The sequence below is a fragment of the Brachyhypopomus gauderio genome, unplaced genomic scaffold (assembly GCF_052324685.1).
Source record: "Brachyhypopomus gauderio isolate BG-103 unplaced genomic scaffold, BGAUD_0.2 sc92, whole genome shotgun sequence".
Lineage (NCBI taxonomy): Eukaryota > Metazoa > Chordata > Actinopteri > Gymnotiformes > Hypopomidae > Brachyhypopomus > Brachyhypopomus gauderio.
This window is the reverse complement of record NW_027506913.1, coordinates 801,265-826,365: the sequence shown is the minus strand read 5'-3', so window position 1 is coordinate 826,365 and position 25,101 is coordinate 801,265. Positions and strand designations below refer to the sequence as shown.

At 41.8% G+C, this 25,101-nt stretch overlaps 38 non-coding genes across 38 annotated transcripts; 19 read left to right on the top strand and 19 right to left on the bottom strand.

Annotated features, from left to right (window-relative positions):
* Positions 1–271: 271 nt before the first annotated feature.
* trnag-ucc (transfer RNA glycine (anticodon UCC)) lies at positions 272–343 on the bottom strand. Its single transcript has one exon. It is a non-coding gene; the product is annotated as a tRNA-Gly (tRNA).
* Positions 344–1,158: 815 nt separating this feature from the next.
* trnaw-cca (transfer RNA tryptophan (anticodon CCA)) lies at positions 1,159–1,230 on the top strand. Its single transcript has one exon. It is a non-coding gene; the product is annotated as a tRNA-Trp (tRNA).
* A 352-nt stretch (positions 1,231–1,582) lies between these two features.
* Positions 1,583–1,654, bottom strand: trnag-ucc (transfer RNA glycine (anticodon UCC)). The gene has a single exon. It is a non-coding gene; the product is annotated as a tRNA-Gly (tRNA).
* Positions 1,655–2,469: 815 nt separating this feature from the next.
* trnaw-cca (transfer RNA tryptophan (anticodon CCA)) lies at positions 2,470–2,541 on the top strand. The gene has a single exon. It is a non-coding gene; the product is annotated as a tRNA-Trp (tRNA).
* Positions 2,542–2,893: 352 nt separating this feature from the next.
* Positions 2,894–2,965, bottom strand: trnag-ucc (transfer RNA glycine (anticodon UCC)). Its single transcript has one exon. It is a non-coding gene; the product is annotated as a tRNA-Gly (tRNA).
* Positions 2,966–3,780: 815 nt separating this feature from the next.
* Positions 3,781–3,852, top strand: trnaw-cca (transfer RNA tryptophan (anticodon CCA)). Its single transcript has one exon. It is a non-coding gene; the product is annotated as a tRNA-Trp (tRNA).
* A 352-nt stretch (positions 3,853–4,204) lies between these two features.
* Positions 4,205–4,276, bottom strand: trnag-ucc (transfer RNA glycine (anticodon UCC)). Its single transcript has one exon. It is a non-coding gene; the product is annotated as a tRNA-Gly (tRNA).
* Positions 4,277–5,091: 815 nt separating this feature from the next.
* Positions 5,092–5,163, top strand: trnaw-cca (transfer RNA tryptophan (anticodon CCA)). The gene has a single exon. It is a non-coding gene; the product is annotated as a tRNA-Trp (tRNA).
* A 352-nt stretch (positions 5,164–5,515) lies between these two features.
* trnag-ucc (transfer RNA glycine (anticodon UCC)) lies at positions 5,516–5,587 on the bottom strand. The gene has a single exon. It is a non-coding gene; the product is annotated as a tRNA-Gly (tRNA).
* An 815-nt stretch (positions 5,588–6,402) lies between these two features.
* Positions 6,403–6,474, top strand: trnaw-cca (transfer RNA tryptophan (anticodon CCA)). Its single transcript has one exon. It is a non-coding gene; the product is annotated as a tRNA-Trp (tRNA).
* Positions 6,475–6,826: 352 nt separating this feature from the next.
* trnag-ucc (transfer RNA glycine (anticodon UCC)) lies at positions 6,827–6,898 on the bottom strand. The gene has a single exon. It is a non-coding gene; the product is annotated as a tRNA-Gly (tRNA).
* Positions 6,899–7,713: 815 nt separating this feature from the next.
* Positions 7,714–7,785, top strand: trnaw-cca (transfer RNA tryptophan (anticodon CCA)). The gene has a single exon. It is a non-coding gene; the product is annotated as a tRNA-Trp (tRNA).
* A 352-nt stretch (positions 7,786–8,137) lies between these two features.
* On the bottom strand, positions 8,138–8,209 carry trnag-ucc (transfer RNA glycine (anticodon UCC)). The gene has a single exon. It is a non-coding gene; the product is annotated as a tRNA-Gly (tRNA).
* An 815-nt stretch (positions 8,210–9,024) lies between these two features.
* On the top strand, positions 9,025–9,096 carry trnaw-cca (transfer RNA tryptophan (anticodon CCA)). The gene has a single exon. It is a non-coding gene; the product is annotated as a tRNA-Trp (tRNA).
* Positions 9,097–9,448: 352 nt separating this feature from the next.
* Positions 9,449–9,520, bottom strand: trnag-ucc (transfer RNA glycine (anticodon UCC)). The gene has a single exon. It is a non-coding gene; the product is annotated as a tRNA-Gly (tRNA).
* An 815-nt stretch (positions 9,521–10,335) lies between these two features.
* Positions 10,336–10,407, top strand: trnaw-cca (transfer RNA tryptophan (anticodon CCA)). Its single transcript has one exon. It is a non-coding gene; the product is annotated as a tRNA-Trp (tRNA).
* A 352-nt stretch (positions 10,408–10,759) lies between these two features.
* Positions 10,760–10,831, bottom strand: trnag-ucc (transfer RNA glycine (anticodon UCC)). Its single transcript has one exon. It is a non-coding gene; the product is annotated as a tRNA-Gly (tRNA).
* Positions 10,832–11,646: 815 nt separating this feature from the next.
* Positions 11,647–11,718, top strand: trnaw-cca (transfer RNA tryptophan (anticodon CCA)). Its single transcript has one exon. It is a non-coding gene; the product is annotated as a tRNA-Trp (tRNA).
* A 352-nt stretch (positions 11,719–12,070) lies between these two features.
* On the bottom strand, positions 12,071–12,142 carry trnag-ucc (transfer RNA glycine (anticodon UCC)). The gene has a single exon. It is a non-coding gene; the product is annotated as a tRNA-Gly (tRNA).
* Positions 12,143–12,957: 815 nt separating this feature from the next.
* On the top strand, positions 12,958–13,029 carry trnaw-cca (transfer RNA tryptophan (anticodon CCA)). The gene has a single exon. It is a non-coding gene; the product is annotated as a tRNA-Trp (tRNA).
* Positions 13,030–13,381: 352 nt separating this feature from the next.
* trnag-ucc (transfer RNA glycine (anticodon UCC)) lies at positions 13,382–13,453 on the bottom strand. Its single transcript has one exon. It is a non-coding gene; the product is annotated as a tRNA-Gly (tRNA).
* Positions 13,454–14,268: 815 nt separating this feature from the next.
* trnaw-cca (transfer RNA tryptophan (anticodon CCA)) lies at positions 14,269–14,340 on the top strand. Its single transcript has one exon. It is a non-coding gene; the product is annotated as a tRNA-Trp (tRNA).
* A 352-nt stretch (positions 14,341–14,692) lies between these two features.
* Positions 14,693–14,764, bottom strand: trnag-ucc (transfer RNA glycine (anticodon UCC)). Its single transcript has one exon. It is a non-coding gene; the product is annotated as a tRNA-Gly (tRNA).
* Positions 14,765–15,579: 815 nt separating this feature from the next.
* On the top strand, positions 15,580–15,651 carry trnaw-cca (transfer RNA tryptophan (anticodon CCA)). The gene has a single exon. It is a non-coding gene; the product is annotated as a tRNA-Trp (tRNA).
* A 352-nt stretch (positions 15,652–16,003) lies between these two features.
* On the bottom strand, positions 16,004–16,075 carry trnag-ucc (transfer RNA glycine (anticodon UCC)). Its single transcript has one exon. It is a non-coding gene; the product is annotated as a tRNA-Gly (tRNA).
* Positions 16,076–16,890: 815 nt separating this feature from the next.
* trnaw-cca (transfer RNA tryptophan (anticodon CCA)) lies at positions 16,891–16,962 on the top strand. Its single transcript has one exon. It is a non-coding gene; the product is annotated as a tRNA-Trp (tRNA).
* Positions 16,963–17,314: 352 nt separating this feature from the next.
* trnag-ucc (transfer RNA glycine (anticodon UCC)) lies at positions 17,315–17,386 on the bottom strand. The gene has a single exon. It is a non-coding gene; the product is annotated as a tRNA-Gly (tRNA).
* An 815-nt stretch (positions 17,387–18,201) lies between these two features.
* Positions 18,202–18,273, top strand: trnaw-cca (transfer RNA tryptophan (anticodon CCA)). Its single transcript has one exon. It is a non-coding gene; the product is annotated as a tRNA-Trp (tRNA).
* A 352-nt stretch (positions 18,274–18,625) lies between these two features.
* trnag-ucc (transfer RNA glycine (anticodon UCC)) lies at positions 18,626–18,697 on the bottom strand. The gene has a single exon. It is a non-coding gene; the product is annotated as a tRNA-Gly (tRNA).
* An 815-nt stretch (positions 18,698–19,512) lies between these two features.
* trnaw-cca (transfer RNA tryptophan (anticodon CCA)) lies at positions 19,513–19,584 on the top strand. Its single transcript has one exon. It is a non-coding gene; the product is annotated as a tRNA-Trp (tRNA).
* A 352-nt stretch (positions 19,585–19,936) lies between these two features.
* On the bottom strand, positions 19,937–20,008 carry trnag-ucc (transfer RNA glycine (anticodon UCC)). Its single transcript has one exon. It is a non-coding gene; the product is annotated as a tRNA-Gly (tRNA).
* An 815-nt stretch (positions 20,009–20,823) lies between these two features.
* trnaw-cca (transfer RNA tryptophan (anticodon CCA)) lies at positions 20,824–20,895 on the top strand. Its single transcript has one exon. It is a non-coding gene; the product is annotated as a tRNA-Trp (tRNA).
* Positions 20,896–21,247: 352 nt separating this feature from the next.
* Positions 21,248–21,319, bottom strand: trnag-ucc (transfer RNA glycine (anticodon UCC)). The gene has a single exon. It is a non-coding gene; the product is annotated as a tRNA-Gly (tRNA).
* An 815-nt stretch (positions 21,320–22,134) lies between these two features.
* On the top strand, positions 22,135–22,206 carry trnaw-cca (transfer RNA tryptophan (anticodon CCA)). Its single transcript has one exon. It is a non-coding gene; the product is annotated as a tRNA-Trp (tRNA).
* A 352-nt stretch (positions 22,207–22,558) lies between these two features.
* On the bottom strand, positions 22,559–22,630 carry trnag-ucc (transfer RNA glycine (anticodon UCC)). Its single transcript has one exon. It is a non-coding gene; the product is annotated as a tRNA-Gly (tRNA).
* Positions 22,631–23,445: 815 nt separating this feature from the next.
* On the top strand, positions 23,446–23,517 carry trnaw-cca (transfer RNA tryptophan (anticodon CCA)). The gene has a single exon. It is a non-coding gene; the product is annotated as a tRNA-Trp (tRNA).
* A 352-nt stretch (positions 23,518–23,869) lies between these two features.
* trnag-ucc (transfer RNA glycine (anticodon UCC)) lies at positions 23,870–23,941 on the bottom strand. The gene has a single exon. It is a non-coding gene; the product is annotated as a tRNA-Gly (tRNA).
* An 815-nt stretch (positions 23,942–24,756) lies between these two features.
* trnaw-cca (transfer RNA tryptophan (anticodon CCA)) lies at positions 24,757–24,828 on the top strand. The gene has a single exon. It is a non-coding gene; the product is annotated as a tRNA-Trp (tRNA).
* Positions 24,829–25,101: the final 273 nt, after the last annotated feature.

The following is a 25,101-nucleotide window of genomic DNA, read 5'->3' as shown; positions in this document are numbered from 1 at the left end:
TAACAACGCTTTGTATCACTTCATTTAAAAACGATGTAAGAGTCACGGTCATCTGTGCAGCTGTGAGTAAGGTGTCAATGTAACCAGAACATATTAAAGCACAGTGTTTTTGAAGGTGTTGACTCCTATATCGTTCTGTATTGCATGAGTTATCTCTGAAGGTAAAAAGCAGGAGCAATCTGTAAAACATGAGCTTTGGTTGCCATCAATAAACGTGAGTGGCAAAGTACCACGTTTTGTGAATAACATCAGGTATCCATGTATAATGAGATGCGTTGGCCGGGAATCGAACCCGGGTCAACTGCTTGGAAGGCAGCTATGCTCACCACTATACCACCAACACCTACATATGTCTCTTTACCTTGCATCTTGGCCATTGCAGTCTCCCATAACTGGATCGCTTCTCACATGCATAAAAGCACTTATCAAGCCACTACAGCACCTGGCTGCCTTTAAGCCTCTATTATTGCTTTATTCGTGCCACCATCCCTTCAAGATGCCGACAAGACATGCAACAAGAATCTTCTCTGTCAGTCCACAAGGTGGTGGAATGGACTTCCGCTGACAGTCCGTAAGGTCCAATCAATGGTTGTCTTCAACGCAAACTGAAGAATCAAAACTTCATGTAGTCACTAACACTTGAATACTCATGGAAAAATAAGAAACTAAACTAAAACACATTTACTTTCTTCTCATCTTCGTTCCAATCTTGCCAGGTCTTTAACTTGATGCTATTCTTCACACTCACCAATCTATTGTAACATGAGAAAGTTTTTCTTTTCGTTACTTCACTTTCTGAAGTAACTCTGCTCAAGAGCCTTTCTTGAAAGGTCCTCCGTTTTGTTACATCTCAGGTGCATGATAAACAAGAAAAGTTACCTTTAGCTGTATTGCCTTTCAAGGGCCGAATCGACAGATACTAACACAGAATCATGCATAGACTACTCAGGTTGAGAAGAAAGCAGAGAGCTCAGGGATTCTGCCTGAAGATTCCCTCCCTTTGGTACGTTCTTCCCTCACCATTACTCTCCTCTTGAATTGGTGAAACTTTAAGGCAGACGAGAGGGAATGAAAAAAATCAAAATACATTGGAAGAGCTATTGAACTAAAACATCTGACTGCCTTGTTCCATTTTTTTAGCTAGACTTCTACGTATTAGACCTCGTGGCGCAACGGTAGCGCGTCTGACTCCAGATCAGAAGGTTACGTGTTCAAATCACGTCGGGGTCAAAAGCTTCTTTATAGCAACATGAAAATGGGGCCGCAGCTTCAGCATGCAGGTCTCTTTGGCCTCGTTCTGATTTTGAGAAATAACAACGCTTTGTATCACTTCATTTAAAAACGATGTAAGAGTCACGGTCATCTGTGCAGCTGTGAGTAAGGTGTCAATGTAACCAGAACATATTAAAGCACAGTGTTTTTGAAGGTGTTGACTCCTATATCGTTCTGTATTGCATGAGTTATCTCTGAAGGTAAAAAGCAGGAGCAATCTGTAAAACATGAGCTTTGGTTGCCATCAATAAACGTGAGTGGCAAAGTACCACGTTTTGTGAATAACATCAGGTATCCATGTATAATGAGATGCGTTGGCCGGGAATCGAACCCGGGTCAACTGCTTGGAAGGCAGCTATGCTCACCACTATACCACCAACGCCTACATATGTCTCTTTACCTTGCATCTTGGCCATTGCAGTCTCCCATAACTGGATCGCTTCTCACATGCATAAAAGCACTTATCAAGCCACTACAGCACCTGGCTGCCTTTAAGCCTCTATTATTGCTTTATTCGTGCCACCATCCCTTCAAGATGCCGACAAGACATGCAACAAGAATCTTCTCTGTCAGTCCACAAGGTGGTGGAATGGACTTCCGCTGACAGTCCGTAAGGTCCAATCAATGGTTGTCTTCAACGCAAACTGAAGAATCAAAACTTCATGTAGTCACTAACACTTGAATACTCATGGAAAAATAAGAAACTAAACTAAAACACATTTACTTTCTTCTCATCTTCGTTCCAATCTTGCCAGGTCTTTAACTTGATGCTATTCTTCACACTCACCAATCTATTGTAACATGAGAATGTTTTTCTTTTCGTTACTTCACTTTCTGAAGTAACTCTGCTCAAGAGCCTTTCTTGAAAGGTCCTCCGTTTTGTTACATCTCAGGTGCATGATAAACAAGAAAAGTTACCTTTAGCTGTATTGCCTTTCAAGGGCCGAATCGACAGATACTAACACAGAATCATGCATAGACTACTCAGGTTGAGAAGAAAGCAGAGAGCTCAGGGATTCTGCCTGAAGATTCCCTCCCTTTGGTACGTTCTTCCCTCACCATTACTCTCCTCTTGAATTGGTGAAACTTTAAGGCAGACGAGAGGGAATGAAAAAAATCAAAATACATTGGAAGAGCTATTGAACTAAAACATCTGACTGCCTTGTTCCATTTTTTTAGCTAGACTTCTACGTATTAGTCCTCGTGGCGCAACGGTAGCGCGTCTGACTCCAGATCAGAAGGTTACGTGTTCAAATCACGTCGGGGTCAAAAGCTTCTTTATAGCAACATGAAAATGGGGCCGCAGCTTCAGCATGCAGGTCTCTTTGGCCTCGTTCTGATTTTGAGAAATAACAACGCTTTGTATCACTTCATTTAAAAACGATGTAAGAGTCACGGTCATCTGTGCAGCTGTGAGTAAGGTGTCAATGTAACCAGAACATATTAAAGCACAGTGTTTTTGAAGGTGTTGACTCCTATATCGTTCTGTATTGCATGAGTTATCTCTGAAGGTAAAAAGCAGGAGCAATCTGTAAAACATGAGCTTTGGTTGCCATCAATAAACGTGAGTGGCAAAGTACCACGTTTTGTGAATAACATCAGGTATCCATGTATAATGAGATGCGTTGGCCGGGAATCGAACCCGGGTCAACTGCTTGGAAGGCAGCTATGCTCACCACTATACCACCAACGCCTACATATATCTCTTTACCTTGCATCTTGGCCATTGCAGTCTCCCATAACTGGATCGCTTCTCACATGCATAAAAGCACTTATCAAGCCACTACAGCACCTGGCTGCCTTTAAGCCTCTATTATTGCTTTATTCGTGCCACAATCCCTTCAAGATGCCGACAAGACATGCAACAAGAATCTTCTCTGTCAGTCCACAAGGTGGTGGAATGGACTTCCGCTGACAGTCCGTAAGGTCCAATCAATGGTTGTCTTCAACGCAAACTGAAGAATCAAAACTTCATGTAGTCACTAAGACTTGAATACTCATGGAAAAATAAGAAACTAAACTAAAACACATTTACTTTCTTCTCATCTTCGTTCCAATCTTGCCAGGTCTTTAACTTGATGCTATTCTTCACACTCACCAATCTATTGTAACATGAGAATGTTTTTCTTTTCGTTACTTCACTTTCTGAAGTAACTCTGCTCAAGAGCCTTTCTTGAAAGGTCCTCCGTTTTGTTACATCTCAGGTGCATGATAAACAAGAAACGTTACCTTTAGCTGTATTGCCTTTCAAGGGCCGAATCGACAGATACTAACACAGAATCATGCATAGACTACTCAGGTTGAGAAGAAAGCAGAGAGCTCAGGGATTCTGCCTGAAGATTCCCTCCCTTTGGTACGTTCTTCCCTCACCATTACTCTCCTCTTGAATTGGTGAAACTTTAAGGCAGACAAGAGGGAATGAAAAAAATCTAAATACATTGGAAGAGCTATTGAACTAAAACATCTGACTGCCTTGTTCCATTTTTTTAGCTAGACTTCTACGTATTAGACCTCGTGGCGCAACGGTAGCGCGTCTGACTCCAGATCAGAAGGTTACGTGTTCAAATCACGTCGGGGTCAAAAGCTTCTTTATAGCAACATGAAAATGGGGCCGCAGCTTCAGCATGCAGGTCTCTTTGGCCTCATTCTGATTTTGAGAAATAACAACGCTTTGTATCACTTCATTTAAAAACGATGTAAGAGTCACGGTCATCTGTGCAGCTGTGAGTAAGGTGTCAATGTAACCAGAACATATTAAAGCACAGTGTTTTTGAAGGTGTTGACTCCTATATCGTTCTGTATTGCATGAGTTATCTCTGAAGGTAAAAAGCAGGAGCAATCTGTAAAATATGAGCTTTGGTTGCCATCAATAAACGTGAGTGGCAAAGTACCACGTTTTGTGAATAACAACAGGTATCCATGTATAATGAGATGCGTTGGCCGGGAATCGAACCCGGGTCAACTGCTTGGAAGGCAGCTATGTTCACCACTATACCACCAACGCCTACATATGTCTCTTTACCTTGCATCTTGGCCATTGCAGTCTCCCATAACTGGATCGCTTCTCACATGCATAAAAGCACTTATCAAGCCACTACAGCACCTGGCTGCCTTTAAGCCTTTATTATTGCTTTATTCGTGCCACAATCCCTTCAAGATGCCGACAAGACATGCAACAAGAATCTTCTCTGTCAGTCCACAAGGTGGTGGAATGGACTTCCGCTGACAGTCCGTAAGGTCCAATCAATGGTTGTCTTCAACGCAAACTGAAGAATCAAAACTTCATGTAGTCACTAAGACTTGAATACTCATGGAAAAATAAGAAACTAAACTAAAACACATTTACTTTCTTCTCATCTTCGTTCCAATCTTGCCAGGTCTTTAACTTGATGCTATTCTTCACACTCACCAATCTATTGTAACATGAGAATGTTTTTCTTTTCGTTACTTCACTTTCTGAAGTAACTCTGCTCAAGAGCCTTTCTTGAAAGGTCCTCCGTTTTGTTACATCTCAGGTGCATGATAAACAAGAAACGTTACCTTTAGCTGTATTGCCTTTCAAGGGCCGAATCGACAGATACTAACACAGAATCATGCATAGACTACTCAGGTTGAGAAGAAAGCAGAGAGCTCAGGGATTCTGCCTGAAGATTCCCTCCCTTTGGTACGTTTTTCCCTCACCATTACTCTCCTCTTGAATTGGTGAAACTTTAAGGCAGACGAGAGGGAATGAAAAAAATCAAAATACATTGGAAGAGCTATTGAACTAAAACATCTGACTGCCTTATTCCATTTTTTTAGCTAGACTTCTACGTATTAGACCTCGTGGCGCAACGGTAGCGCGTCTGACTCCAGATCAGAAGGTTACGTGTTCAAATCACGTCGGGGTCAAAAGCTTCTTTATAGCAACATGAAAATGGGGCCGCAGCTTCAGCATGCAGGTCTCTTTGGCCTCATTCTGATTTTGAGAAATAACAACGCTTTGTATCACTTCATTTAAAAACGATGTAAGAGTCACGGTCATCTGTGCAGCTGTGAGTAAGGTGTCAATGTAACCAGAACATATTAAAGCACAGTGTTTTTGAAGGTGTTGACTCCTATTTCGTTCTGTATTGCATGAGTTATCTCTGAAGGTAAAAAGCAGGAGCAATCTGTAAAACATGAGCTTTGGTTGCCATCAATAAACGTGAGTGGCAAAGTACCACGTTTTGTGAATAACATCAGGTATCCATGTATAATGAGATGCGTTGGCCGGGAATCGAACCCGGGTCAACTGCTTGGAAGGCAGCTATGCTCACCACTATACCACCAACGCCTACATATGTCTCTTTACCTTGCATCTTGGCCATTGCAGTCTCCCATAACTGGATCGCTTCTCACATGCATAAAAGCACTTATCAAGCCACTACAGCACCTGGCTGCCTTTAAGCCTCTATTATTGCTTTTTTCGTGCCACCATCCCTTCAAGATGCCGACAAGACATGCAACAAGAATCTTCTCTGTCAGTCCACAAGGTGGTGGAATGGACTTCCGCTGACAGTCCGTAAGGTCCAATCAATGGTTGTCTTCAACGCAAACTGAAGAATCAAAACTTCATGTAGTCACTAAGACTTGAATACTCATGGAAAAATAAGAAACTAAACTAAAACACATTTACTTTCTTCTCATCTTCGTTCCAATCTTGCCAGGTCTTTAACTTGATGCTATTCTTCACACTCACCAATCTATTGTAACATGAGAATGTTTTTCTTTTCGTTACTTCACTTTCTGAAGTAACTCTGCTCAAGAGCCTTTCTTGAAAGGTCCTCCGTTTTGTTACATCTCAGGTGCATGATAAACAAGAAACGTTACCTTTAGCTGTATTGCCTTTCAAGGGCCGAATCGACAGATACTAACACAGAATCATGCATAGACTACTCAGGTTGAGAAGAAAGCAGAGAGCTCAGGGATTCTGCCTGAAGATTCCCTCCCTTTGGTACGTTCTTCCCTCACCATTACTCTCCTCTTGAATTGGTGAAACTTTAAGGCAGACGAGAGGGAATGAAAAAAATCAAAATACATTGGAAAAGCTATTGAACTAAAACATCTGACTGCCTTGTTCCATTATTTTAGCTAGACTTCTACGTATTAGACCTCGTGGCGCAACGGTAGCGCGTCTGACTCCAGATCAGAAGGTTACGTGTTCAAATCACGTCGGGGTCAAAAGCTTCTTTATAGCAACATGAAAATGGGGCCGCAGCTTCAGCATGCAGGTCTCTTTGGCCTCGTTCTGATTTTGAGAAATAACAACGCTTTGTATCACTTCATTTAAAAACGATGTAAGAGTCACGGTCATCTGTGCAGCTGTGAGTAAGGTGTCAATGTAACCAGAACATATTAAAGCACAGTGTTTTTGAAGGTGTTGACTCCTATATCGTTCTGTATTGCATGAGTTATCTCTGAAGGTAAAAAGCAGGAGCAATCTGTAAAACATGAGCTTTGGTTGCCATCAATAAACGTGAGTGGCAAAGTACCACGTTTTGTGAATAACATCAGGTATCCATGTATAATGAGATGCGTTGGCCGGGAATCGAACCCGGGTCAACTGCTTGGAAGGCAGCTATGCTCACCACTATACTACCAACGCCTACATATGTCTCTTTACCTTGCATCTTGGCCATTGCAGTCTCCCATAACTGGATCGCTTCTCACATGCATAAAAGCACTTATCAAGCCACTACAGCACCTGGCTGCCTTTAAGCCTCTATTATTGCTTTTTTCGTGCCACAATCCCTTCAAGATGCCGACAAGACATGCAACAAGAATCTTCTCTGTCAGTCCACAAGGTGGTGGAATGGACTTCCGCTGACAGTCCGTAAGGTCCAATCAATGGTTGTCTTCAACGCAAACTGAAGAATCAAAACTTCATGTAGTCACTAAGACTTGAATACTCATGGAAAAATAAGAAACTAAACTAAAACACATTTACTTTCTTCTCATCTTCGTTCCAATCTTGCCAGGTCTTTAACTTGATGCTATTCTTCACACTCACCAATCTATTGTAACATGAGAATGTTTTTCTTTTCGTTACTTCACTTTCTGAAGTAACTCTGCTCAAGAGCCTTTCTTGAAAGGTCCTCCGTTTTGTTACATCTCAGGTGCATGATAAACAAGAAACGTTACCTTTAGCTGTATTGCCTTTCAAGGGCCGAATCGACAGATACTAACACAGAATCATGCATAGACTACTCAGGTTGAGAAGAAAGCAGAGAGCTCAGGGATTCTGCCTGAAGATTCCCTCCCTTTGGTACGTTCTTCCCTCACCATTACTCTCCTCTTGAATTGGTGAAACTTTAAGGCAGACAAGAGGGAATGAAAAAAATCTAAATACATTGGAAGAGCTATTGAACTAAAACATCTGACTGCCTTGTTCCATTTTTTTAGCTAGACTTCTACGTATTAGACCTCGTGGCGCAACGGTAGCGCGTCTGACTCCAGATCAGAAGGTTACGTGTTCAAATCACGTCGGGGTCAAAAGCTTCTTTATAGCAACATGAAAATGGGGCCGCAGCTTCAGCATGCAGGTCTCTTTGGCCTCATTCTGATTTTGAGAAATAACAACGCTTTGTATCACTTCATTTAAAAACGATGTAAGAGTCACGGTCATCTGTGCAGCTGTGAGTAAGGTGTCAATGTAACCAGAACATATTAAAGCACAGTGTTTTTGAAGGTGTTGACTCCTATATCGTTCTGTATTGCATGAGTTATCTCTGAAGGTAAAAAGCAGGAGCAATCTGTAAAATATGAGCTTTGGTTGCCATCAATAAACGTGAGTGGCAAAGTACCACGTTTTGTGAATAACATCAGGTATCCATGTATAATGAGATGCGTTGGCCGGGAATCGAACCCGGGTCAACTGCTTGGAAGGCAGCTATGTTCACCACTATACCACCAACGCCTACATATGTCTCTTTACCTTGCATCTTGGCCATTGCAGTCTCCCATAACTGGATCGCTTCTCACATGCATAAAAGCACTTATCAAGCCACTACAGCACCTGGCTGCCTTTAAGCCTTTATTATTGCTTTATTCGTGCCACAATCCCTTCAAGATGCCGACAAGACATGCAACAAGAATCTTCTCTGTCAGTCCACAAGGTGGTGGAATGGACTTCCGCTGACAGTCCGTAAGGTCCAATCAATGGTTGTCTTCAACGCAAACTGAAGAATCAAAACTTCATGTAGTCACTAAGACTTGAATACTCATGGAAAAATAAGAAACTAAACTAAAACACATTTACTTTCTTCTCATCTTCGTTCCAATCTTGCCAGGTCTTTAACTTGATGCTATTCTTCACACTCACCAATCTATTGTAACATGAGAATGTTTTTCTTTTCGTTACTTCACTTTCTGAAGTAACTCTGCTCAAGAGCCTTTCTTGAAAGGTCCTCCGTTTTGTTACATCTCAGGTGCATGATAAACAAGAAACGTTACCTTTAGCTGTATTGCCTTTCAAGGGCCGAATCGACAGATACTAACACAGAATCATGCATAGACTACTCAGGTTGAGAAGAAAGCAGAGAGCTCAGGGATTCTGCCTGAAGATTCCCTCCCTTTGGTACGTTTTTCCCTCACCATTACTCTCCTCTTGAATTGGTGAAACTTTAAGGCAGACGAGAGGGAATGAAAAAAATCAAAATACATTGGAAGAGCTATTGAACTAAAACATCTGACTGCCTTATTCCATTTTTTTAGCTAGACTTCTACGTATTAGACCTCGTGGCGCAACGGTAGCGCGTCTGACTCCAGATCAGAAGGTTACGTGTTCAAATCACGTCGGGGTCAAAAGCTTCTTTATAGCAACATGAAAATGGGGCCGCAGCTTCAGCATGCAGGTCTCTTTGGCCTCATTCTGATTTTGAGAAATAACAACGCTTTGTATCACTTCATTTAAAAACGATGTAAGAGTCACGGTCATCTGTGCAGCTGTGAGTAAGGTGTCAATGTAACCAGAACATATTAAAGCACAGTGTTTTTGAAGGTGTTGACTCCTATTTCGTTCTGTATTGCATGAGTTATCTCTGAAGGTAAAAAGCAGGAGCAATCTGTAAAACATGAGCTTTGGTTGCCATCAATAAACGTGAGTGGCAAAGTACCACGTTTTGTGAATAACATCAGGTATCCATGTATAATGAGATGCGTTGGCCGGGAATCGAACCCGGGTCAACTGCTTGGAAGGCAGCTATGCTCACCACTATACCACCAACGCCTACATATGTCTCTTTACCTTGCATCTTGGCCATTGCAGTCTCCCATAACTGGATCGCTTCTCACATGCATAAAAGCACTTATCAAGCCACTACAGCACCTGGCTGCCTTTAAGCCTCTATTATTGCTTTTTTCGTGCCACCATCCCTTCAAGATGCCGACAAGACATGCAACAAGAATCTTCTCTGTCAGTCCACAAGGTGGTGGAATGGACTTCCGCTGACAGTCCGTAAGGTCCAATCAATGGTTGTCTTCAACGCAAACTGAAGAATCAAAACTTCATGTAGTCACTAAGACTTGAATACTCATGGAAAAATAAGAAACTAAACTAAAACACATTTACTTTCTTCTCATCTTCGTTCCAATCTTGCCAGGTCTTTAACTTGATGCTATTCTTCACACTCACCAATCTATTGTAACATGAGAATGTTTTTCTTTTCGTTACTTCACTTTCTGAAGTAACTCTGCTCAAGAGCCTTTCTTGAAAGGTCCTCCGTTTTGTTACATCTCAGGTGCATGATAAACAAGAAACGTTACCTTTAGCTGTATTGCCTTTCAAGGGCCGAATCGACAGATACTAACACAGAATCATGCATAGACTACTCAGGTTGAGAAGAAAGCAGAGAGCTCAGGGATTCTGCCTGAAGATTCCCTCCCTTTGGTACGTTCTTCCCTCACCATTACTCTCCTCTTGAATTGGTGAAACTTTAAGGCAGACGAGAGGGAATGAAAAAAATCAAAATACATTGGAAAAGCTATTGAACTAAAACATCTGACTGCCTTGTTCCATTATTTTAGCTAGACTTCTACGTATTAGACCTCGTGGCGCAACGGTAGCGCGTCTGACTCCAGATCAGAAGGTTACGTGTTCAAATCACGTCGGGGTCAAAAGCTTCTTTATAGCAACATGAAAATGGGGCCGCAGCTTCAGCATGCAGGTCTCTTTGGCCTCGTTCTGATTTTGAGAAATAACAACGCTTTGTATCACTTCATTTAAAAACGATGTAAGAGTCACGGTCATCTGTGCAGCTGTGAGTAAGGTGTCAATGTAACCAGAACATATTAAAGCACAGTGTTTTTGAAGGTGTTGACTCCTATATCGTTCTGTATTGCATGAGTTATCTCTGAAGGTAAAAAGCAGGAGCAATCTGTAAAACATGAGCTTTGGTTGCCATCAATAAACGTGAGTGGCAAAGTACCACGTTTTGTGAATAACATCAGGTATCCATGTATAATGAGATGCGTTGGCCGGGAATCGAACCCGGGTCAACTGCTTGGAAGGCAGCTATGCTCACCACTATACTACCAACGCCTACATATGTCTCTTTACCTTGCATCTTGGCCATTGCAGTCTCCCATAACTGGATCGCTTCTCACATGCATAAAAGCACTTATCAAGCCACTACAGCACCTGGCTGCCTTTAAGCCTCTATTATTGCTTTATTCGTGCCACCATCCCTTCAAGATGCCGACAAGACATGCAACAAGAATCTTCTCTGTCAGTCCACAAGGTGGTGGAATGGACTTCCGCTGACAGTCCGTAAGGTCCAATCAATGGTTGTCTTCAACGCAAACTGAAGAATCAAAACTTCATGTAGTCACTAAGACTTGAATACTCATGGAAAAATAAGAAACTAAACTAAAACACATTTACTTTCTTCTCATCTTCGTTCCAATCTTGCCAGGTCTTTAACTTGATGCTATTCTTCACACTCACCAATCTATTGTAACATGAGAATGTTTTTCTTTTCGTTACTTCACTTTCTGAAGTAACTCTGCTCAAGAGCCTTTCTTGAAAGGTCCTCCGTTTTGTTACATCTCAGGTGCATGATAAACAAGAAACGTTACCTTTAGCTGTATTGCCTTTCAAGGGCCGAATCGACAGATACTAACACAGAATCATGCATAGACTACTCAGGTTGAGAAGAAAGCAGAGAGCTCAGGGATTCTGCCTGAAGATTCCCTCCCTTTGGTACGTTTTTCCCTCACCATTACTCTCCTCTTGAATTGGTGAAACTTTAAGGCAGACGAGAGGGAATGAAAAAAATCAAAATACATTGGAAGAGCTATTGAACTAAAACATCTGACTGCCTTATTCCATTTTTTTAGCTAGACTTCTACGTATTAGACCTCGTGGCGCAACGGTAGCGCGTCTGACTCCAGATCAGAAGGTTACGTGTTCAAATCACGTCGGGGTCAAAAGCTTCTTTATAGCAACATGAAAATGGGGCCGCAGCTTCAGCATGCAGGTCTCTTTGGCCTCATTCTGATTTTGAGAAATAACAACGCTTTGTATCACTTCATTTAAAAACGATGTAAGAGTCACGGTCATCTGTGCAGCTGTGAGTAAGGTGTCAATGTAACCAGAACATATTAAAGCACAGTGTTTTTGAAGGTGTTGACTCCTATATCGTTCTGTATTGCATGAGTTATCTCTGAAGGTAAAAAGCAGGAGCAATCTGTAAAACATGAGCTTTGGTTGCCATCAATAAACGTGAGTGGCAAAGTACCACGTTTTGTGAATAACATCAGGTATCCATGTATAATGAGATGCGTTGGCCGGGAATCGAACCCGGGTCAACTGCTTGGAAGGCAGCTATGCTCACCACTATACCACCAACGCCTACATATGTCTCTTTACCTTGCATCTTGGCCATTGCAGTCTCCCATAACTGGATCGCTTCTCACATGCATAAAAGCACTTATCAAGCCACTACAGCACCTGGCTGCCTTTAAGCCTCTATTATTGCTTTATTCGTGCCACCATCCCTTCAAGATGCCGACAAGACATGCAACAAGAATCTTCTCTGTCAGTCCACAAGGTGGTGGAATGGACTTCCGCTGACAGTCCGTAAGGTCCAATCAATGGTTGTCTTCAACGCAAACTGAAGAATCAAAACTTCATGTAGTCACTAAGACTTGAATACTCATGGAAAAATAAGAAACTAAACTAAAACACATTTACTTTCTTCTCATCTTCGTTCCAATCTTGCCAGGTCTTTAACTTGATGCTATTCTTCACACTCACCAATCTATTGTAACATGAGAATGTTTTTCTTTTCGTTACTTCACTTTCTGAAGTAACTCTGCTCAAGAGCCTTTCTTGAAAGGTCCTCCGTTTTGTTACATCTCAGGTGCATGATAAACAAGAAACGTTACCTTTAGCTGTATTGCCTTTCAAGGGCCGAATCGACAGATACTAACACAGAATCATGCATAGACTACTCAGGTTGAGAAGAAAGCAGAGAGCTCAGGGATTCTGCCTGAAGATTCCCTCCCTTTGGTACGTTCTTCCCTCACCATTACTCTCCTCTTGAATTGGTGAAACTTTAAGGCAGACAAGAGGGAATGAAAAAAATCTAAATACATTGGAAGAGCTATTGAACTAAAACATCTGACTGCCTTGTTCTATTTTTTTAGCTAGACTTCTACGTATTAGACCTCGTGGCGCAACGGTAGTGCGTCTGACTCCAGATCAGAAGGTTACGTGTTCAAATCACGTCGGGGTCAAAAGCTTCTTTATAGCAACATGAAAATGGGGCCGCAGCTTCAGCATGCAGGTCTCTTTGGCCTCATTCTGATTTTGAGAAATAACAACGCTTTGTATCACTTCATTTAAAAACGATGTAAGAGTCACGGTCATCTGTGCAGCTGTGAGTAAGGTGTCAATGTAACCAGAACATATTAAAGCACAGTGTTTTTGAAGGTGTTGACTCCTATATCGTTCTGTATTGCATGAGTTATCTCTGAAGGTAAAAAGCAGGAGCAATCTGTAAAACATGAGCTTTGGTTGCCATCAATAAACGTGAGTGGCAAAGTACCACGTTTTGTGAATAACATCAGGTATCCATGTATAATGAGATGCGTTGGCCGGGAATCGAACCCGGGTCAACTGCTTGGAAGGCAGCTATGCTCACCACTATACCACCAACGCCTACATATATCTCTTTACCTTGCATCTTGGCCATTGCAGTCTCCCATAACTGGATCGCTTCTCACATGCATAAAAGCACTTATCAAGCCACTACAGCACCTGGCTGCCTTTAAGCCTCTATTATTGCTTTATTCGTGCCACAATCCCTTCAAGATGCCGACAAGACATGCAACAAGAATCTTCTCTGTCAGTCCACAAGGTGGTGGAATGGACTTCCGCTGACAGTCCGTAAGGTCCAATCAATGGTTGTCTTCAACGCAAACTGAAGAATCAAAACTTCATGTAGTCACTAAGACTTGAATACTCATGGAAAAATAAGAAACTAAACTAAAACACATTTACTTTCTTCTCATCTTCGTTCCAATCTTGCCAGGTCTTTAACTTGATGCTATTCTTCACACTCACCAATCTATTGTAACATGAGAATGTTTTTCTTTTCGTTACTTCACTTTCTGAAGTAACTCTGCTCAAGAGCCTTTCTTGAAAGGTCCTCCGTTTTGTTACATCTCAGGTGCATGATAAACAAGAAACGTTACCTTTAGCTGTATTGCCTTTCAAGGGCCGAATCGACAGATACTAACACAGAATCATGCATAGACTACTCAGGTTGAGAAGAAAGCAGAGAGCTCAGGGATTCTGCCTGAAGATTCCCTCCCTTTGGTACGTTCTTCCCTCACCATTACTCTCCTCTTGAATTGGTGAAACTTTAAGGCAGACAAGAGGGAATGAAAAAAATCAAAATACATTGGAAGAGCTATTGAACTAAAACATCTGACTGCCTTGTTCCATTTTTTTAGCTAGACTTCTACGTATTAGACCTCGTGGCGCAACGGTAGCGCGTCTGACTCCAGATCAGAAGGTTACGTGTTCAAATCACGTCGGGGTCAAAAGCTTCTTTATAGCAACATGAAAATGGGGCCGCAGCTTCAGCATGCAGGTCTCTTTGGCCTCATTCTGATTTTGAGAAATAACAACGCTTTGTATCACTTCATTTAAAAACGATGTAAGAGTCACGGTCATCTGTGCAGCTGTGAGTAAGGTGTCAATGTAACCAGAACATATTAAAGCACAGTGTTTTTGAAGGTGTTGACTCCTATATCGTTCTGTATTGCATGAGTTATCTCTGAAGGTAAAAAGCAGGAGCAATCTGTAAAATATGAGCTTTGGTTGCCATCAATAAACGTGAGTGGCAAAGTACCACGTTTTGTGAATAACATCAGGTATCCATGTATAATGAGATGCGTTGGCCGGGAATCGAACCCGGGTCAACTGCTTGGAAGGCAGCTATGTTCACCACTATACCACCAACGCCTACATATGTCTCTTTACCTTGCATCTTGGCCATTGCAGTCTCCCATAACTGGATCGCTTCTCACATGCATAAAAGCACTTATCAAGCCACTACAGCACCTGGCTGCCTTTAAGCCTTTATTATTGCTTTATTCGTGCCACAATCCCTTCAAGATGCCGACAAGACATGCAACAAGAATCTTCTCTGTCAGTCCACAAGGTGGTGGAATGGACTTCCGCTGACAGTCCGTAAGGTCCAATCAATGGTTGTCTTCAACGCAAACTGAAGAATCAAAACTTTATGTAGTCACTAAGACTTGAATACTCATGGAAAAATAAGAAACTAAACTAAAACACATTTACTTTCTTCTCATCTTCGTTCCAATCTTGCCAGGTCTTTAACTTGATGCTATTCTTCACACTCACCAATCTATTGTAACATGAGAATGTTTTTCTTTTCGTTACTTCACTTTCTGAAGTAACTCTGCTCAAGAGCCTTTCTTGAAAGGTCCTCCGTTTTGTTACATCTCAGGTGCATGATAAACAAGAAACGTTACCTTTAGCTGTATTGCCTTTCAAGGGCCGAATCGACAGATACTAACACAGAATCATGCATAGACTACTCAGGTTGAGAAGAAAGCAGAGAGCTCAGGGATTCTGCCTGAAGATTCCCTCCCTTTGGTACGTTTTTCCCTCACCATTACTCTCCTCTTGAATTGGTGAAACTTTAAGGCAGACGAGAGGGAATGAAAAAAATCAAAATACATTGGAAGAGCTATTGAACTAAAACATCTGACTGCCTTATTCCATTTTTTTAGCTAGACTTCTACGTATTAGACCTCGTGGCGCAACGGTAGCGCGTCTGACTCCAGATCAGAAGGTTACGTGTTCAAATCACGTCGGGGTCAAAAGCTTCTTTATAGCAACATGAAAATGGGGCCGCAGCTTCAGCATGCAGGTCTCTTTGGCCTCATTCTGATTTTGAGAAATAACAACGCTTTGTATCACTTCATTTAAAAACGATGTAAGAGTCACGGTCATCTGTGCAGCTGTGAGTAAGGTGTCAATGTAACCAGAACATATTAAAGCACAGTGTTTTTGAAGGTGTTGACTCCTATATCGTTCTGTATTGCATGAGTTATCTCTGAAGGTAAAAAGCAGGAGCAATCTGTAAAATATGAGCTTTGGTTGCCATCAATAAACGTGAGTGGCAAAGTACCACGTTTTGTGAATAACATCAGGTATCCATGTATAATGAGATGCGTTGGCCGGGAATCGAACCCGGGTCAACTGCTTGGAAGGCAGCTATGTTCACCACTATACCACCAACGCCTACATATGTCTCTTTACCTTGCATCTTGGCCATTGCAGTCTCCCATAACTGGATCGCTTCTCACATGCATAAAAGCACTTATCAAGCCACTACAGCACCTGGCTGCCTTTAAGCCTTTATTATTGCTTTATTCGTGCCACAATCCCTTCAAGATGCCGACAAGACATGCAACAAGAATCTTCTCTGTCAGTCCACAAGGTGGTGGAATGGACTTCCGCTGACAGTCCGTAAGGTCCAATCAATGGTTGTCTTCAACGCAAACTGAAGAATCAAAACTTTATGTAGTCACTAAGACTTGAATACTCATGGAAAAATAAGAAACTAAACTAAAACACATTTACTTTCTTCTCATCTTCGTTCCAATCTTGCCAGGTCTTTAACTTGATGCTATTCTTCACACTCACCAATCTATTGTAACATGAGAATGTTTTTCTTTTCGTTACTTCACTTTCTGAAGTAACTCTGCTCAAGAGCCTTTCTTGAAAGGTCCTCCGTTTTGTTACATCTCAGGTGCATGATAAACAAGAAACGTTACCTTTAGCTGTATTGCCTTTCAAGGGCCGAATCGACAGATACTAACACAGAATCATGCATAGACTACTCAGGTTGAGAAGAAAGCAGAGAGCTCAGGGATTCTGCCTGAAGATTCCCTCCCTTTGGTACGTTTTTCCCTCACCATTACTCTCCTCTTGAATTGGTGAAACTTTAAGGCAGACGAGAGGGAATGAAAAAAATCAAAATACATTGGAAGAGCTATTGAACTAAAACATCTGACTGCCTTATTCCATTTTTTTAGCTAGACTTCTACGTATTAGACCTCGTGGCGCAACGGTAGCGCGTCTGACTCCAGATCAGAAGGTTACGTGTTCAAATCACGTCGGGGTCAAAAGCTTCTTTATAGCAACATGAAAATGGGGCCGCAGCTTCAGCATGCAGGTCTCTTTGGCCTCATTCTGATTTTGAGAAATAACAACGCTTTGTATCACTTCATTTAAAAACGATGTAAGAGTCACGGTCATCTGTGCAGCTGTGAGTAAGGTGTCAATGTAACCAGAACATATTAAAGCACAGTGTTTTTGAAGGTGTTGACTCCTATTTCGTTCTGTATTGCATGAGTTATCTCTGAAGGTAAAAAGCAGGAGCAATCTGTAAAACATGAGCTTTGGTTGCCATCAATAAACGTGAGTGGCAAAGTACCACGTTTTGTGAATAACATCAGGTATCCATGTATAATGAGATGCGTTGGCCGGGAATCGAACCCGGGTCAACTGCTTGGAAGGCAGCTATGCTCACCACTATACCACCAACGCCTACATATGTCTCTTTACCTTGCATCTTGGCCATTGCAGTCTCCCATAACTGGATCGCTTCTCACATGCATAAAAGCACTTATCAAGCCACTACAGCACCTGGCTGCCTTTAAGCCTCTATTATTGCTTTATTCGTGCCACCATCCCTTCAAGATGCCGACAAGACATGCAACAAGAATCTTCTCTGTCAGTCCACAAGGTGGTGGAATGGACTTCCGCTGACAGTCCGTAAGGTCCAATCAATGGTTGTCTTCAACGCAAACTGAAGAATCAAAACTTCATGTAGTCACTAAGACTTGAATACTCATGGAAAAATAAGAAACTAAACTAAAACACATTTACTTTCTTCTCATCTTCGTTCCAATCTTGCCAGGTCTTTAACTTGATGCTATTCTTCACACTCACCAATCTATTGTAACATGAGAATGTTTTTCTTTTCGTTACTTCACTTTCTGAAGTAACTCTGCTCAAGAGCCTTTCTTGAAAGGTCCTCCGTTTTGTTACATCTCAGGTGCATGATAAACAAGAAACGTTACCTTTAGCTGTATTGCCTTTCAAGGGCCGAATCGACAGATACTAACACAGAATCATGCATAGACTACTCAGGTTGAGAAGAAAGCAGAGAGCTCAGGGATTCTGCCTGAAGATTCCCTCCCTTTGGTACGTTCTTCCCTCACCATTACTCTCCTCTTGAATTGGTGAAACTTTAAGGCAGACGAGAGGGAATGAAAAAAATCAAAATACATTGGAAGAGCTATTGAACTAAAACATCTGACTGCCTTGTTCCATTATTTTAGCTAGACTTCTACGTATTAGACCTCGTGGCGCAACGGTAGCGCGTCTGACTCCAGATCAGAAGGTTACGTGTTCAAATCACGTCGGGGTCAAAAGCTTCTTTATAGCAACATGAAAATGGGGCCGCAGCTTCAGCATGCAGGTCTCTTTGGCCTCATTCTGATTTTGAGAAATAACAACGCTTTGTATCACTTCATTTAAAAACGATGTAAGAGTCACGGTCATCTGTGCAGCTGTGAGTAAGGTGTCAATGTAACCAGAACATATTAAAGCACAGTGTTTTTGAAGGTGTTGACTCCTATTTCGTTCTGTATTGCATGAGTTATCTCTGAAGGTAAAAAGCAGGAGCAATCTGTAAAACATGAGCTTTGGTTGCCATCAATAAACGTGAGTGGCAAAGTACCACGTTTTGTGAATAACATCAGGTATCCATGTATAATGAGATGCGTTGGCCGGGAATCGAACCCGGGTCAACTGCTTGGAAGGCAGCTATGCTCACCACTATACCACCAACGCCTACATATGTCTCTTTACCTTGCATCTTGGCCATTGCAGTCTCCCATAACTGGATCGCTTCTCACATGCATAAAAGCACTTATCAAGCCACTACAGCACCTGGCTGCCTTTAAGCCTCTATTATTGCTTTATTCGTGCCACCATCCCTTCAAGATGCCGACAAGACATGCAACAAGAATCTTCTCTGTCAGTCCACAAGGTGGTGGAATGGACTTCCGCTGACAGTCCGTAAGGTCCAATCAATGGTTGTCTTCAACGCAAACTGAAGAATCAAAACTTCATGTAGTCACTAAGACTTGAATACTCATGGAAAAATAAGAAACTAAACTAAAACACATTTACTTTCTTCTCATCTTCGTTCCAATCTTGCCAGGTCTTTAACTTGATGCTATTCTTCACACTCACCAATCTATTGTAACATGAGAATGTTTTTCTTTTCGTTACTTCACTTTCTGAAGTAACTCTGCTCAAGAGCCTTTCTTGAAAGGTCCTCCGTTTTGTTACATCTCAGGTGCATGATAAACAAGAAACGTTACCTTTAGCTGTATTGCCTTTCAAGGGCCGAATCGACAGATACTAACACAGAATCATGCATAGACTACTCAGGTTGAGAAGAAAGCAGAGAGCTCAGGGATTCTGCCTGAAGATTCCCTCCCTTTGGTACGTTCTTCCCTCACCATTACTCTCCTCTTGAATTGGTGAAACTTTAAGGCAGACGAGAGGGAATGAAAAAAATCAAAATACATTGGAAGAGCTATTGAACTAAAACATCTGACTGCCTTGTTCCATTATTTTAGCTAGACTTCTACGTATTAGACCTCGTGGCGCAACGGTAGCGCGTCTGACTCCAGATCAGAAGGTTACGTGTTCAAATCACGTCGGGGTCAAAAGCTTCTTTATAGCAACATAAAAATGGGGCCGCAGCTTCAGCATGCAGGTCTCTTTGGCCTCGTTCTGATTTTGAGAAATAACAACGCTTTGTATCACTTCATTTAAAAACGATGTAAGAGTCACGGTCATCTGTGCAGCTGTGAGTAAGGTGTCAATGTAACCAGAACATATTAAAGCACAGTGTTTTTGAAGGTGTTGACTCCTATATCGTTCTGTATTGCATGAGTTATCTCTGAAGGTAAAAAGCAGGAGCAATCTGTAAAACATGAGCTTTGGTTGCCATCAATAAACGTGAGTGGCAAAGTACCACGTTTTGTGAATTACATCAGGTATCCATGTATAATGAGATGCGTTGGCCGGGAATCGAACCCGGGTCAACTGCTTGGAAGGCAGCTATGCTCACCACTATACTACCAACGCCTACATATGTCTCTTTACCTTGCATCTTGGCCATTGCAGTCTCCCATAACTGGATCGCTTCTCACATGCATAAAAGCACTTATCAAGCCACTACAGCACCTGGCTGCCTTTAAGCCTCTATTATTGCTTTATTCGTGCCACCATCCCTTCAAGATGCCGACAAGACATGCAACAAGAATCTTCTCTGTCAGTCCACAAGGTGGTGGAATGGACTTCCGCTGACAGTCCGTAAGGTCCAATCAATGGTTGTCTTCAACGCAAACTGAAGAATCAAAACTTCATGTAGTCACTAACACTTGAATACTCATGGAAAAATAAGAAACTAAACTAAAACACATTTACTTTCTTCTCATCTTCGTTCCAATCTTGCCAGGTCTTTAACTTGATGCTATTCTTCACACTCACCAATCTATTGTAACATGAGAATGTTTTTCTTTTCGTTACTTCACTTTCTGAAGTAACTCTGCTCAAGAGCCTTTCTTGAAAGGTCCTCCGTTTTGTTACATCTCAGGTGCATGATAAACAAGAAACGTTACCTTTAGCTGTATTGCCTTTCAAGGGCCGAATCGACAGATACTAACACAGAATCATGCATAGACTACTCAGGTTGAGAAGAAAGCAGAGAGCTCAGGGATTCTGCCTGAAGATTCCCTCCCTTTGGTACGTTTTTCCCTCACCATTACTCTCCTCTTGAATTGGTGAAACTTTAAGGCAGACGAGAGGGAATGAAAAAAATCAAAATACATTGGAAGAGCTATTGAACTAAAACATCTGACTGCCTTATTCCATTTTTTTAGCTAGACTTCTACGTATTAGACCTCGTGGCGCAACGGTAGCGCGTCTGACTCCAGATCAGAAGGTTACGTGTTCAAATCACGTCGGGGTCAAAAGCTTCTTTATAGCAACATGAAAATGGGGCCGCAGCTTCAGCATGCAGGTCTCTTTGGCCTCATTCTGATTTTGAGAAATAACAACGCTTTGTATCACTTCATTTAAAAACGATGTAAGAGTCACGGTCATCTGTGCAGCTGTGAGTAAGGTGTCAATGTAACCAGAACATATTAAAGCACAGTGTTTTTGAAGGTGTTGACTCCTATATCGTTCTGTATTGCATGAGTTATCTCTGAAGGTAAAAAGCAGGAGCAATCTGTAAAACATGAGCTTTGGTTGCCATCAATAAACGTGAGTGGCAAAGTACCACGTTTTGTGAATAACATCAGGTATCCATGTATAATGAGATGCGTTGGCCGGGAATCGAACCCGGGTCAACTGCTTGGAAGGCAGCTATGCTCACCACTATACCACCAACGCCTACATATGTCTCTTTACCTTGCATCTTGGCCATTGCAGTCTCCCATAACTGGATCGCTTCTCACATGCATAAAAGCACTTATCAAGCCACTACAGCACCTGGCTGCCTTTAAGCCTCTATTATTGCTTTATTCGTGCCACCATCCCTTCAAGATGCCGACAAGACATGCAACAAGAATCTTCTCTGTCAGTCCACAAGGTGGTGGAATGGACTTCCGCTGACAGTCCGTAAGGTCCAATCAATGGTTGTCTTCAACGCAAACTGAAGAATCAAAACTTCATGTAGTCACTAAGACTTGAATACTCATGGAAAAATAAGAAACTAAACTAAAACACATTTACTTTCTTCTCATCTTCGTTCCAATCTTGCCAGGTCTTTAACTTGATGCTATTCTTCACACTCACCAATCTATTGTAACATGAGAATGTTTTTCTTTTCGTTACTTCACTTTCTGAAGTAACTCTGCTCAAGAGCCTTTCTTGAAAGGTCCTCCGTTTTGTTACATCTCAGGTGCATGATAAACAAGAAACGTTACCTTTAGCTGTATTGCCTTTCAAGGGCCGAATCGACAGATACTAACACAGAATCATGCATAGACTACTCAGGTTGAGAAGAAAGCAGAGAGCTCAGGGATTCTGCCTGAAGATTCCCTCCCTTTGGTACGTTTTTCCCTCACCATTACTCTCCTCTTGAATTGGTGAAACTTTAAGGCAGACGAGAGGGAATGAAAAAAATCAAAATACATTGGAAGAGCTATTGAACTAAAACATCTGACTGCCTTATTCCATTTTTTTAGCTAGACTTCTACGTATTAGACCTCGTGGCGCAACGGTAGCGCGTCTGACTCCAGATCAGAAGGTTACGTGTTCAAATCACGTCGGGGTCAAAAGCTTCTTTATAGCAACATGAAAATGGGGCCGCAGCTTCAGCATGCAGGTCTCTTTGGCCTCATTCTGATTTTGAGAAATAACAACGCTTTGTATCACTTCATTTAAAAACGATGTAAGAGTCACGGTCATCTGTGCAGCTGTGAGTAAGGTGTCAATGTAACCAGAACATATTAAAGCACAGTGTTTTTGAAGGTGTTGACTCCTATATCGTTCTGTATTGCATGAGTTATCTCTGAAGGTAAAAAGCAGGAGCAATCTGTAAAACATGAGCTTTGGTTGCCATCAATAAACGTGAGTGGCAAAGTACCACGTTTTGTGAATAACATCAGGTATCCATGTATAATGAGATGCGTTGGCCGGGAATCGAACCCGGGTCAACTGCTTGGAAGGCAGCTATGCTCACCACTATACCACCAACGCCTACATATGTCTCTTTACCTTGCATCTTGGCCATTGCAGTCTCCCATAACTGGATCGCTTCTCACATGCATAAAAGCACTTATCAAGCCACTACAGCACCTGGCTGCCTTTAAGCCTCTATTATTGCTTTATTCGTGCCACCATCCCTTCAAGATGCCGACAAGACATGCAACAAGAATCTTCTCTGTCAGTCCACAAGGTGGTGGAATGGACTTCCGCTGACAGTCCGTAAGGTCCAATCAATGGTTGTCTTCAACGCAAACTGAAGAATCAAAACTTCATGTAGTCACTAAGACTTGAATACTCATGGAAAAATAAGAAACTAAACTAAAACACATTTACTTTCTTCTCATCTTCGTTCCAATCTTGCCAGGTCTTTAACTTGATGCTATTCTTCACACTCACCAATCTATTGTAACATGAGAATGTTTTTCTTTTCGTTACTTCACTTTCTGAAGTAACTCTGCTCAAGAGCCTTTCTTGAAAGGTCCTCCGTTTTGTTACATCTCAGGTGCATGATAAACAAGAAACGTTACCTTTAGCTGTATTGCCTTTCAAGGGCCGAATCGACAGATACTAACACAGAATCATGCATAGACTACTCAGGTTGAGAAGAAAGCAGAGAGCTCAGGGATTCTGCCTGAAGATTCCCTCCCTTTGGTACGTTTTTCCCTCACCATTACTCTCCTCTTGAATTGGTGAAACTTTAAGGCAGACGAGAGGGAATGAAAAAAATCAAAATACATTGGAAGAGCTATTGAACTAAAACATCTGACTGCCTTATTCCATTTTTTTAGCTAGACTTCTACGTATTAGACCTCGTGGCGCAACGGTAGCGCGTCTGACTCCAGATCAGAAGGTTACGTGTTCAAATCACGTCGGGGTCAAAAGCTTCTTTATAGCAACATGAAAATGGGGCCGCAGCTTCAGCATGCAGGTCTCTTTGGCCTCATTCTGATTTTGAGAAATAACAACGCTTTGTATCACTTCATTTAAAAACGATGTAAGAGTCACGGTCATCTGTGCAGCTGTGAGTAAGGTGTCAATGTAACCAGAACATATTAAAGCACAGTGTTTTTGAAGGTGTTGACTCCTATATCGTTCTGTATTGCATGAGTTATCTCTGAAGGTAAAAAGCAGGAGCAATCTGTAAAATATGAGCTTTGGTTGCCATCAATAAACGTGAGTGGCAAAGTACCACGTTTTGTGAATAACATCAGGTATCCATGTATAATGAGATGCGTTGGCCGGGAATCGAACCCGGGTCAACTGCTTGGAAGGCAGCTATGTTCACCACTATACCACCAACGCCTACATATGTCTCTTTACCTTGCATCTTGGCCATTGCAGTCTCCCATAACTGGATCGCTTCTCACATGCATAAAAGCACTTATCAAGCCACTACAGCACCTGGCTGCCTTTAAGCCTTTATTATTGCTTTATTCGTGCCACAATCCCTTCAAGATGCCGACAAGACATGCAACAAGAATCTTCTCTGTCAGTCCACAAGGTGGTGGAATGGACTTCCGCTGACAGTCCGTAAGGTCCAATCAATGGTTGTCTTCAACGCAAACTGAAGAATCAAAACTTTATGTAGTCACTAAGACTTGAATACTCATGGAAAAATAAGAAACTAAACTAAAACACATTTACTTTCTTCTCATCTTCGTTCCAATCTTGCCAGGTCTTTAACTTGATGCTATTCTTCACACTCACCAATCTATTGTAACATGAGAATGTTTTTCTTTTCGTTACTTCACTTTCTGAAGTAACTCTGCTCAAGAGCCTTTCTTGAAAGGTCCTCCGTTTTGTTACATCTCAGGTGCATGATAAACAAGAAACGTTACCTTTAGCTGTATTGCCTTTCAAGGGCCGAATCGACAGATACTAACACAGAATCATGCATAGACTACTCAGGTTGAGAAGAAAGCAGAGAGCTCAGGGATTCTGCCTGAAGATTCCCTCCCTTTGGTACGTTTTTCCCTCACCATTACTCTCCTCTTGAATTGGTGAAACTTTAAGGCAGACGAGAGGGAATGAAAAAAATCAAAATACATTGGAAGAGCTATTGAACTAAAACATCTGACTGCCTTATTCCATTTTTTTAGCTAGACTTCTACGTATTAGACCTCGTGGCGCAACGGTAGCGCGTCTGACTCCAGATCAGAAGGTTACGTGTTCAAATCACGTCGGGGTCAAAAGCTTCTTTATAGCAACATGAAAATGGGGCCGCAGCTTCAGCATGCAGGTCTCTTTGGCCTCATTCTGATTTTGAGAAATAACAACGCTTTGTATCACTTCATTTAAAAACGATGTAAGAGTCACGGTCATCTGTGCAGCTGTGAGTAAGGTGTCAATGTAACCAGAACATATTAAAGCACAGTGTTTTTGAAGGTGTTGACTCCTATTTCGTTCTGTATTGCATGAGTTATCTCTGAAGGTAAAAAGCAGGAGCAATCTGTAAAACATGA